The sequence below is a fragment of the Lithobates pipiens genome, unplaced genomic scaffold (assembly GCF_037356315.1).
Source record: "Lithobates pipiens isolate NorthernLeopardFrog02 unplaced genomic scaffold, aLitPip1_a1.2 Scaffold_22, whole genome shotgun sequence".
NCBI lineage: Eukaryota > Metazoa > Chordata > Amphibia > Anura > Ranidae > Lithobates > Lithobates pipiens.
In genome coordinates, this window is record NW_027507784.1 from 113,180,808 (window position 1) to 113,194,302 (window position 13,495).

General features: G+C 42.3%; 1 protein-coding gene across 2 annotated transcripts in view; it reads right to left on the reverse strand.

Annotated features, from left to right (window-relative positions):
• ZNF385B (zinc finger protein 385B) overlaps positions 1-13,495 on the reverse strand; it is a 743,747-nt gene that overhangs the window by 436,861 nt on the left and 293,391 nt on the right. The window lies entirely within an intron of this gene.

The window sequence follows — 13,495 nt, forward strand, 5'->3', positions numbered from 1 at the left end:
AAAGTAATCCCTAACTGAATGACATTTAGTTTGCAAAAGCACTGTGTGTCATAAAAATCTTTCTTTTTTTTTCCACCATTTTATGTATCTCAGCGCTGCTGATCTCCTCTAGCGTCTTTCAGGTGTTTCATGTCTACATGCATGAACTCCCGTATTGGCTGCAAATCAAATCACTAGACACGTGCATGACGAAAAAATGTGTTTTGTTTCGTTTTGATTTGTTAATCTAGTTATTTCATTTCTTTAAATTCGGTTGATTTGTTCAATTCGTATTTTTAGATTCATTTTCTGAATTTGCTTTATATCTTTTTCGAATTTACAGATTTTTTTTGATTCGACTTGTCTCCCAAACAAAATTGAAGTCCTTTTTTTCCCACAAATAGAGATTTCTTTTGGTGGTATTTGATCACCCCTGCGGTTTTTATTTTTTGCGATATAAACAAAAAAAGCAACACTTTTGAAAAAAACGCATCATTTTTTACATTTTGCTATAATAAATATCCCCCAAAAATATATAAAACAACTTTTTTTTTCCTCAGTTTAGGCTGATACATATTCTTCTACATATTTTTGATAAAAAAAATTGCAATAAGCAATTATTGATTGGTTTGCGGAAAAGTTATAGTGTTTACAAATTAGGGGATAATTTTATGGCATTTTTATTAATAATTTTTTTTAAAATGACGGCGATCAGCAATTTTTTTTTTGTGACTGCGACATTATGGTGGACACTTTGGACATTTTTGACACATTTTTGGGACCATTGTCATTCATACAGCAATCAGTGCTATACAAATACACTGATTCCTGTGTAAATGACACTGGCAGTGAAGGGGTTAACCACTAGGTGGCAGTGTAGGGGTTAAGTGTGTCCTGGGGAGTGTGGGGGTGCGTGGCTGTGTGTGACATGTCCCTGATCTCTGCTCCGATCACAGGGAGCAGAGATCAGTGACACTGTCACTAGGCAGAACAGGGAGATGCTTGTTTACATTAGCATCTCCCTGTTCTTCCTCACCGTGTGGCGATTACAGGTATCCCCGCAGAGATAGAATCCACAGGACCCGCAACCCAGCTCACTGAGCTTTCCGGCGGCACGCACGCGCCCGCTGGCCACCTCGTAAAGGGCAACGTACAGGTACATGATTCTGCCTGTACGAGCCCTTCTGCCGACGTATATTGGCATGAGGCGGTTGGCAATCGGTTAAATGATTACAATGACTCTTTAACCACTTGGGATCCGCGCTATTGCCAAATGACGGCATTAGCGCGGACCTACATTTCCGGGACTACGTCTATTGACGTCGTCCCGTGTACGAGCGGCCTGCGCGCCCCCTGAGGGGCGCGCGCGGCGCTCTCTGTGATCGGCGAGTCCATGAGACTCGCCTGATCACCGATCCGTGCAAGGGGTCGATCCCGACCCCTTATCACGTGATCAGCTGTCAGCCAATGACAGCTGATCATGTGATAGAACGGAGCCGGTAATCGGCTATTATTCCTCCTCGCGCTGACAGCGCGAGGAGAAAAAAAAAAGCCGATCACCGGCGGCCATGATCGGGACATCAGTCCCGATCACGGCCATCAATACAAGGGACCACCTGCCACCTGCCAGTGCCCACCTGCCTCCCGCAGTGCCATCCTGAAGTAAAAGTAAAAGTAAAAGTAAGTGCCCCCCGTCAGTGCCCCCCGTCAGTGCCCATAGTGCCCACAGTGCCACCCACAGTGCCACCCACAGTGCCACCCCACAGTGCCACCCACAGTGCCCACAATCTGCCTCAAAGGTGCTGCACCCCAGTGCCGCCCATCAGTGCCCAGCAGTGCCACCCATCAGTGCCCAGCAGTGCCGCCCATCAGTGCCCAGCAGTGCCACCTATCAGAGCCACCTATCAGTGCCACCTATCAGTGCCCATCAGTCCCATCTATCTGTGGTACCTATCAGTGCCCATCCGTGCCACCCATCCGTGCCACTTATCCGTGCCACCCATCCGTGCCATCTTATCTGTGCCCATCTTTGCCCATCAGTGCCGCCTTATCTGTGCCCATCGGTGCCGCCTTATCTGTGCCTATTAGTGCCGCCTTAACTATGCCTATCAGTGCCCACCAGTGCAGCCTATCAGTGCCCACCAATGCAGCCTATCAGTGCCCACCAATGCAGCCCATCAGTGCCCACCAATGCAGCCTATCAGTGCCGCCTAATCAGTGCACTTCAATGAAGGAGAAAAATGACCCGTTTGCAAAATTTTATAACAAACTATTAAAACATGATTTATTTTTTATTTTTTTTTGCATCTTTTTTTGTTTGTTTAGCAAAAAATAAAACTCCGAGCTGTAACTAAATACCACCAAAAGAAAGCTCTATTTGTGGGAAAAAAATGATAAAAATTTCATTTGGGTACAGTGTTGTATGCCCGCGCAATTGTCATTCAAAGTGCATCAGTGCTGAAAGCTGAAAATTGGTCTGGGACTGAGGGGGGTTTAAGTGCCCAGTAAGCAAGTGGTTAAATCACCTTTGGCTTAACAAAAACAGGATTATTTCAAAATGTTATTCTAATAACACACACAGTCTTTGATTTCAGAAATATATTTACAGTTCGAATTCAACTGGAATTCAATGTAAAATTTGAATTTCAGAAATTCATTTTGTTATTCAGAGCATTCAGTAAACTTTGTAAAAAGAATGACGAAAACTTGATTGCTTCTTCTTAAATCTTTATTGAGCACAAACAGCAGTGTGACATCAAAACGCCAACATGTTTCGGCAAAAGCCTTCCTCATGCTATGCACCCATTGGTAAGATCTTTGTAGCTATCCCCTTCAGGGATTTTTTTTCTAACTGCCTTCCTGCCTTTAACCCCATTTGCACCTAAGGGTAAAAACAAATGTTAAAGCAGAGTTCCACCCAAAAGTGGAACTTCCGATCATTTGTTTCCTCCAGTGCCACAATTGGTACCTGTCTTGACAGGTATCCTTTTCCCACTTCCGGGAGCCACAGATGCGGATATTGATGTCACCGCTTGGCTCCCTCCTCTTCCCCTTGTCGCCAGGCCAGTAGGAGAGAGGAGTGGAGCCTCTCATATGCGCAGTAGGGTTACCGCCATGAAGCCGGGCTCCCTTACCCACAATGGCCAGTAGGAGAGAGGAGCGGAGCCTCTCATATGCGCAGTAGGGTTCCCGCCATGAAGCTGGGCTCCCTTACCCACAATCAGCTGCCAGCACCTGATAGCTGATGGAAACATCAGCTGCGGTGCCCACATCACTGGACTCCAGGACAGGTAAGTGTCCGATTATTAAAAGCCAGCATTTGTTTTAAAGCGGTGGGCGGACCTCCACTTTAAAGCTTAATCACAATTTTGCAACGTTGACGTGTTAGTAAAACAATACATATCATTACAACTATTTTGTGCATCCAGGTGGATTATACCTGTTTTTTTTTCAGAACATATTGGACTTTCATTTGGTGGTAAATGGTAATGGATATCTGCTGATTTTTTTTTATTATCAAAAAAAATAATAATAATTTAGCTGTATATCTCTTGTTACTTCCACAACCTACCACCAAAGAACAACCCAAAATAAATTCTACTACTTCCAACGATCACAGCGATACCACATATGTGTATGTTATTTGTTGTTTATACCCGTAGTACAGCCCAGAAACAATAGTGTGCATATTGCTTTTTTTTTATCCTACCTAAAACACACGGACACTGACACTAATACTAATAAAAAAAAAATAATAATTTAAATCCTGCCCAAAATATACTAACTATAACCTTTGACTCTGACCTTGACCCTTTCTTGACCTGAACACTAACCCTGGCACTAACCTAGATCAAACCTTGATCTAGGTATTTTTTTATTTTTTTATTTTTTTACACACAGTTATTTGTTTCTCTCTCTCTCCAAGGAGAGAGAGAGAGAGAGAGAGAGATTCAATGTATCTTTCCTCTCCATTCATAGAGAAAGAAACACAGGAGCGGGCTTCACAGTAACTGATCACTGTGATAGCTAATTAGAGGCTATCACAGCGATCAGGCGACCCAGAATCAGGAGTATGGGAACCGGAGCTCCCACTGAGACACCAGACTGTGTACTGTGAGCGTGCTGTGTGGTGCGCCCCCAGGCAAAGACAGATATGCATATATGCATCCCCGATGGGAAAAAGCCCAATAGAGTGAGGCCGCATATACAGTATGTATACTGTCAGTGTAAAGGGGTTAAAATTCAAGCAAACATAGCAATGTATTTTGCTTTTCATAACTAATAACATAAACTAACCAAATATTCATTATGCGTATTTGCTAAATGTGAAGTCAATTGTTGTCTCCAGCCATTTATCCCAGCTGCCAAATGATCGCTTCAATACATTTATGATAGAAAAAAATAATTTTCTTTACAGTGCCATTATCCTGTCTTTCTTTAGTTCCAACAAGATCAGGAAATTCTGACATATGTACCTGTGAATGCTATTAACTGTTCTTTTTATAAACGAGAACTGGATTTTAATTTAGGGATCCTTTCAGTGGTGCTGTATAGTGTGTTGCATTTTGTTAATTTATTCCCTAGAGACAGGTCTAAAAAAATGTTTTATATTTGAACACATAGACGTATTTATTTTATAAAAGTAAGTATGAAGTATTGCAAATAAAAGATGTGTATTTTCATTTTTTTAGTCAGCTGGGCTCTTTTTCAAGGCTAGTCTTTCTGGCTTTGCTGAAAAAAAATGCCCATTGTTTACAGAACTCAAAAGCTCAAGGTGACATTTACACATAACAAAATAAAGCAGAACAGTGACTCATACAACATAACCGATGTCCAAGGTGTAACTTGAATCTTACACAAGACTGAACATATACTCCCTCATAGCCAACAGTACCAAGAATTTCTCTTAGCTCCAAGAGGTGCAAAAGCTAAGGCAAGATAGGTATATGCTGCTAAGGAAAGGAAATGTGGGCAAAGCAGGGGTTCGTGTTAGGTACAATGGTTTATTGGTTATGCATGATTTCAACAGCTCTTCATTCAGATCTTCGTAGCCTGCCTTACAATTAGGTATTCTTAAATTAAAATTTTTACTAAACAAGTCTAAGAATCTTTCATTGACAATTCTTAGCACTCATGTTAACGTGTTTCAATTAAGTCATGCCACTTGTTGGCTAACAATAGCACTCTGTTCTGCAGTCATAAACAACAATCACATTCTCTTGAAATTCTAAGTCAAAAACAATGTTTCTCTGCTGAGTGGCTTTAGCGCAATCCCATCTGTTTTGTGGTTCACCAACAAGCTAGGATGAAAATAAACGAGCCCTTGAGGACATATCATCTTGCAAATTAAAATCTTAATTGTTTTGCAGGGATAAAAACATTTAATATATTTAGAGACTTGTATAGAATTATAGCCTCATTCCAGGCTACTGTGTTAAAATAATTGCTTTATATTTCTTTCTGTTGCCTGAGAACTGTGTTTTATTATTTTACAGTTAGTGTGTATTAATGAACAGAGCAGCAGAATTATTTTCTCTACAAGGGGTTATTTTGGAAGGCTTTCCACTCTGAATGCTAAGCGTTTATTATCATTTTGTTTTTTTAGATAGTCACCTAAATTAAAATTCTAAGTCTTCAAGTATTTAAAGCAGTGCTAAACCCAAAAACAAACATTTATTATATTGCAGATTACCAATTCTTAGCAAGGACGACATTTGTGACGAAACATGTAAAGCAGAGCCCATGCTTGTGATGTCATTATGTATTATCCTGAAGCAATCTGCGTATTCCCTTGGGGAGTTTGATTTGTACAGTGCGGTCTATATTTTTATATCTGAGTAGAGTTTTTTTAATTAAATATTTGATACAATTTATTTTACACTATGTGGATAATTCTTATTTTCCATGCGCAGTCCCCAGAGTGGCTGCCGATATGTAGTGTGGAGTGAAGTGACGACACCATGAATTATGTTTATGAATTTTAAATAAAACCCTTCAACGCTCCATCCAAACCCAAAAAAGTGTTGGCTTTAGATACACTTTAACATCAGAAATGCCTCTAGAAATATATTAGTAGTTACTCAAAGAAGAAAGACAACCACAAACCAAAAAATAGTTGAGTTACCTGTAAAATCCTTTCCTTGAATTACATCACAGGACACAATTGGCTAATTCTTAGCCCTTGTACACACGGTCGGACAATCCGATGGACAATGTCCGATAGGACCGCGTTGTCGTTTAATCCGACAGTGTGTGGGCTCCATCGGACTGTTTCCGCTGGAGTATCCAACGGACCAAGTTTTCCAGCTGGGCTATAACATTTTCCGACAACATGATCCGATCGGACTTTGTCCAATCATGTGTAGAGAATTCCGATCGGACAAAGTGCCACGCATGCTCAGATCAAATTCTTAGACCAAAGCTATTGGCTACTAGCCTGAACTTAGTCCCGTCCTAATGAAATAACGTCATCACGTTAAGTACAATAGGATTTTCTGACAACTTGGTCCGACTGTGTGTATGCAACAGTTTCGGACAAAATCCGTCTGACAAAATCCGACGGATTTGGTTGTCGGAATGTCCGACCGTGTGTACAAGGGCTTAGACCAGGGGTGCTCAACCTGTGGCTCTCCAGCTGTTGTGAAACTACAAGTCACATCATGCCTCTGCTTTTGGGATTCATGCTTGTACTTTTCAGCCTTGCCATGCCTCATGGGACTTGTAGTTCCGCAACAGCTGGAGAGCCACAGGTTGAGCACCCCTGGCTTAGACCAATGAGTTATATTCCACATCCAGGAGATAGGACTCTCTCAAAGACGCAAATCTAAATACCGACTCAGTATAACCCCTCTCATTCTCACCATATCTTAATTTTATTGGAAAATGTGTACACTATATTGTCAAAAGTATCGGGACACCTGCCTTTACACACACTTGAACTTTAATAGCACCCCAGTCTTAGTCCGTAGATTTCACTATTGAGTTGACCAACCCCTTGCAGCTATAACAGCTTCAACTCTTCTGGGAAGGCTGTCCACAAGAGTGTGTCTAAAGGAATGTTTGATTATTCTTCCAGAAGAGCATTTGTGAGGTCAGGCACTGATGTCGGATGAGAAGGCTTGGCTTGCAGTCTCCACTCTAATTCATCCCAAAGGTGTTCTATCGGGTTGAAATCAGAAATCTGTACAGACCAGTCAAGTTCCTCCACCCCAAATTTCGCTCATCTATGTCTTTATGGACCTTGCTTTGTGAACTGGTCCAAATCATTTGGTGTGGGGTGGGGGGGTATTATGGTGTGGGATTGTCTTTCAGGGGTTGGGCTTGGCCCCTTAGTTCCAGTGAAGGGAACTCTTAAGGCATCAGCTTACCAAGACATGTTGAACAATTTCATGCTCCCAACTTTGTGGATGGCCCCTTCCTGTTCCAACATGACTGCTCACCAGTGCACAAAGCAGGGTCCATACCTCAAACCGATAGACCACCTTTGGGATGAATTACAGACTGTGAGGCAGGCCTTCTCATTCAACATCAGTGCCTGACCTCACAAATGCGCTTCTGGAAGAATGGTCAATCATTCCCATAGATACACTCCTAAAACATGTGGACAACCTTCCCAGAATGGGTGGACCAACTCAATATTGAAGCCTACGGACTAAGACTGGGATGCCATTAAAGTTCATGTGCGTGTAAAAGCAAAAAACTGAAATCATGCTGGGAGTAGGAGGGATTTTGCAGGACTGGTTTTCAGCTTTGCTTTTTGCCAGTGTCCAATTACTTTGGTGGAACATAGCCCATATTTCTAAGAATTAGGCAATGTGCCCTGTGATGCATAATAAAGAAAATACAAGAAAACAAGGGAAGCGCACAGACTAGCGCATTTAATCACTTTATTCAAATGTAATCCTTGCTAGCCAATCATGAGCTAGTGTAGAAAGCTAACACATCTAAAGTGATCAATTTGATAAGTCTGAATAGAGAAAGCTCTGTGTTTGCAGACAAACCTATCAGAGAATACAAGGAAATCTAAACTACTAGTAGAACCCTTGGTGACCCCAGTAGATTACTTACCTGAATAAATAAGCAGCCTAATGTACTTTAAAAACCGAACTCTCTTTTTTTGCATGTGGTTACACATGTATTTTGAACAAAAACAGGACATGTGCTACAGTAGGGACTTCTGTACACATCACTCTGCAATATAAAATGAATCCCCTGTTGACGGCTGCCTCATTTGCAAACATTATCACTGATTAAAAATCAAGCACCTGTCACAAAAACTGATTCTCAAGCTGCTCAAATAATAAAGTGCACCAACAGTCAAATATTTTCTATAGATTTGGATAGAATAAGGGAGGGTTATAGTCACTGTGAAGTTTTTATTAATCATTTGGGACTTTTTGCCCTAAAATTCTTTGACCAAATTGAAATTGGAGCATCACACCACTGCTACGAGGTTCAGATACAACTTAACTCCATCAAAAGTTAGATATACAATCCAAAAAAGTATCCAATGCGTTTCCGGGGTCTAAGCGCCTCCTTCATCAGGGCCTGACTGACAATGTGAAGAAGCCAGAAGTGAAATGGAAATACAACGGTATTCTTTCCAGTGTGAAATACAAGCACAGACCCGGCTTGTTTGGCAGCCTAACATGCTGCTGATAAGCTCTTAGCAGTGGTGTGGCGCTTCAATTTCCATTCTCATTACATAACACTACAAGCCAAAGAGACTGCAGAGATCCACTGACGTGTAGAAGCTGCCTGCCAAGGAACCAAATCATTTACACTAACATCAATACCTTAATATAACAATACCAGTAAGATAACCCTTCGAGTCCAACGCTATCTTTCTACTTTCTTCAATCATTAACAGCCATTTAAGACATTTAACCACTTAAGGACCAAGCCTCTTTTTGAGATTTGTTGTTTACAAGTTAAAAACAGTTTTTTTATGCTAGAAAATTACTTAGGACCTTCAAACATTATACATTTTTTTCTAACACCCTAGAGAATAAAATGGCGGTTGTTGCAATACTTTCTGTCACAGCGTATTTGCGCAGTGGTCTTACAAGCGCACTTTTTTGGGAAAAAAATATTTTTAAATAAAAAAATATGACAACGGTAAAGTTAGCTCAATTTTTGTTTATATTGTGAAAGATAATGTTCCGCCGAGTAAATTGATACCCAACGTGTCACGCTCCATAATTGCTCCCATTCATGGAATGCCGACAAACTTCTATGTAAAGACTGCTTTATATTCACCTCTCCACCACCCCCCTGCTCTTTTACCCATAATACCCATCCACATTACCATATGGTGGCCACAGAGGAAGTATGGTTGGAGAGGTGACTACAAAGTGGTAGGGGGTGGACTTTACATATTTCAGATATTTGCCACAATTTGATGACCTGAAACATGATTTTCATATATTTATCTGAAGTTTATCCTTAAATGTAATTGGCCTTTAGTTAAAATCTTCTACTGTGGATGACTAAGCCATTTTTATACTAGCTTTTAGGCAAACTGAGCTTTAAAATGATTGTAAAGTCTCGCAGCTATAGTCTATGGGGGCACCTGAGCCAAGTCACAGCCCCCTGTGTCCATTGATAAATGGAGCCCCAACCAGGCCCTGTCCCCTCTATCTCCTGATTGACTAGCTGACTTTTATTGACCACAGCGGGAGCCAATGGCGCCACTACTGTGTCTCAGCCAATCAGGAGGGAGAACCTCAGATGGCTGAGACACTCGTGGACATCGCTAGGGTAAAGGTAAGTGTTAGGGGACCTGAGGGGGCTGTTGCACACAGAAGGCTTTTTATCTTAATGCATAGACTGTATTAAGAGAAAAAATCTAATGCCTTTACAACCCCTTTAATAGCTAGCATTCCTGTAGGTCTTGCCCATACATTTGCAGCAGCTCACACAAAGCTTTGATTATCATTTATATTGGTATCCTCTTTATGTACATTAAGTGCCTTTAATGGTGCAGCCAGGTTTAAACTCACCTCTTCATATGGAGTCTGACATGAACATATGTAAACGTAATATAATTATTATCTTGTCACGTTTTCTGCCGACGTGTTTATGAAAGCACATTTTATACGATTATTCTAAGTGTTTTTATAGAAGAGACAGGATACATTTCCAAGTGCGTAACCTTATTTATATATACATGTGAGAACATGGGACCAATGTATCTAGAACAGACAACTTGACTGAAGCATACAATTATAGTGATGACTATGATAATATATACAAATTTTCTTAAATGTAGCAGATATACAAATGCATTTATAAAATATACAAATTAAATACAATCGTAGAAGGGCATGTTTTACAGAACGAGCTCAAGATTGACATTTGCAAGGTGGCAAGCTATTATACTACCTGGAGTACCAAATCCAGCTTTCAAGAGATAAAAGAAGTGCCCAACCTATAGTGAGACATTCATTTGGCATAAATTCAACCTTTGGAAAGATTTATTTTTCTTCTTCTAGGTTTACATGAGGCCCGTGAAGGAATAGGAGAGGTGGTACATTGTAAGTTTCTAACCCCTATTTACTCTACAAATATATGTTTTTGTTATTTAGAAATATTTCCCACCATATCTAGTTATCTTGTTCTACCAAGAAATTAGAAGAAATCAGCTCAATGCGGGATTAAAAGACCTGGATGATATCCAACCAGGGATCTCTAATCTTTACCCCCTCTATACAACATGAAATAAAAGGTTTTGGCTGGATTTGGGCTGTAAGGACAGAGTTCATGACCTCCTGCAAAAGGCCACCTTGTAATTTTGGCTTCCTCAACAGCACCTCAGATAAACACATAGGGGTTGATTTAACACTAGACTAACACTTATGCCCCATACACAGGGTCGGATTTTCAGACGGAAAATGTGCGATCAGATCATGTTGTCGGAAAATCCGACCATGTGTGGGCTCCATCGGACTTTTTCCATCGGATTTGCCGACGCACAAAGTTTGAGAGCAGGAGCTAAAATATTCCGACAACAAAATCCGATTGTTTAAATTATGATTGTGTGTAGACAATTACGACGGACAAAGTGCCACGCATGCTCAGAATAGACTAAGAGACAAAAGCCGCTACTGGCCTCTTTATAGCTCCGTCGTACGTGTTATACGTCATTGCGTTCTGAACAATCGGATTTTCCCACAACTTTGTGCGACCGTGTGTATGCAAGCCAAAATCCGTCGGAAGAAATCCGACGGATTTTGCTGTCGGAATGTCCGACCGTGTGTATGGGGCATAACACTAGGGAATGCAAAATCTGGTACAGCTCTGCACCAATCAGCTTCTGGTTTCTAAAGTTAGAAGCCAATTGGCTACCTTGCACAACTGCACTGGATTTTGCCCGCTACAGTCTTAGTAAATAAGCCCCATAGTTTATTTTGTTCTAAAATGATGTTACTCAAAATGTTAACACATTAACATAAACTTAATGTATAAAACTAAGTCCGTAAGGGTGAAACATGTTAGCAGGGGCAGCCTGTAGGTAGGGACTCTCAGTGTGCTCATGCTGTCTCAATAAAGATTTACAACAGGTGATGTTATTAGCGTGTGGCCGTCCATTTGTCTGTAAACATACATCTAATGTCACAAATGAAAGTATACAGAAATAATGGGGGCGTGGCCGGACCGGGGACAGCGATGGACGCTTGATCTATCTCCTCCGGCGCTCAGGGGAAGTTTTTGCCGCTCACAGGGCTTCAATCCGTCCATCCGACCATGGGAAAGGGAGACAGAACCGCCCCAGGATCCTGGGATGCCGCCGAGACAGGTCTGTCACCGCTGGCCAATATTCCAGCGATGTTCCGTCCGCCGCAAGGTGAAGGCCCAAAAGCCTCGGCCTCGCCTAAACAGGCCACCCCGCTCGGCGCCTCCGGAGGCGCGGCGGGCGGCGCGAACGGCCCGCAGGCCATAGAAAGAGACAATTTCCCCCCACTGCCTCAGGCTTTATCCCCTCAAGCCTCCCTAGCCCCTCAAGCCCTCAGTCTGGCTGATTTACAGGCAGTGGCTCTGGACATAAAAGCCACCCTGTCTGCTGCCATCACAGACCTGAGAGCTGACATACAGCATGTGGCAACTAGAATGGGATCTGTGGAACAAACTACATCCCGCCACTCTGATGCCCTGAAACAAATACAAAGAGCTTCAGACAACCACTTGAGTCACTTAATAGAGATGCATCGCCACATTGAAGACCTCGACAACAGGGGCAGGCGTCACAACATTAGAATCCGCGGAGTCCCCGAGACCACAGATCAAATCCCTGTAATACAGGCGGCAACCGCCATCTTCAATGAGCTGCTGGAGAGGCCCCCAGACTCCCCAATTGATTTTGAACGGGCCCACCGCGCTCTCCGTCCAAGGGGAAGGGACACTGACCCGCCGAGAGACATAGTCTGCTGCCTGGTAAATTTTCCGCTAAAGGAAGCCATTCTAAAAAAAGCCAGAGAAAGAAATAGAGTCCTCTTCAACGGTCATGAAATCAAATTATTCCAGGACCTCTCCAACATTACTTTACAGCAACGCAGGGCCCTGCGTCCATTACTTGACCAACTCCGGACCAGAGGCATCCCCTATAGGTGGAAATTCCCTTTCTGCCTATCTGCAACTTGGAGAGGCCACACAGCGTTCCTACACACTCCCGAAGACCTGCAATCATTTTGCGAATCGCTCAACATCCCCGTAACAGATGTACCTGACTGGTACAATTCATTCCAGATCCATGACACATGGGTTGAAGTGGCAACCAACATGACTCCCAGAACGCAAAGAAACAGGGATCGACGTCGTAGATCTCCGTCAGCACAACACCATGGAAGAAGAGCAGACCAAGGAAGTCCAGTCATCTCCCCACCCAGAAGGAGAGACCGTATCGACAGGCAAGATTCAATGGACACCTAGATGGCTGCTCCATGCCTCTCTCAAACAACTCCAGCTCATCTGCTACCTATCTACTCCTGGTCTACCACCGCCACCATACACTCTGTATACAGTGAGTAAACCTACTTAGTCACCCCTCAACCCCCCTTTCTGGAATTGAAAGACCCAGTTTTACACAGAAAGGTAAGGCCCCTCTGGGGTGCTTTGGAATCCCATCTCTGCATATATTTTGTATCTTTATGGGCCGAACTGATGACAATCCGTTGCAAATACTTTTGGCCAACTTACAAGCTTACAAATGTGAAGCCACTTCGCTACCCTCATCGTATACACTGATCCAGGGCAAGTCTGACCTGAGTAACTCTTACCACTTTTTCTTTCACAAGTGTATTGCCAATACAAGGCTCCAACCCCGTTACTCTCTACACATTTATGGACACGATAGTCCTTTATAGAGACAAGGTTTAAACTTGTATTGGGTTTGGTTGTCAGGCCTGGTTCTTTTGAGTTATGTATAGGCCTCTAACCCCCCTTTCTTTTTTCTTTTTTTTGTTCTTTGCTTCAATACTCTCTATTTCAATGCCTTAATGGGTTAAGACTCTCTTTGCTT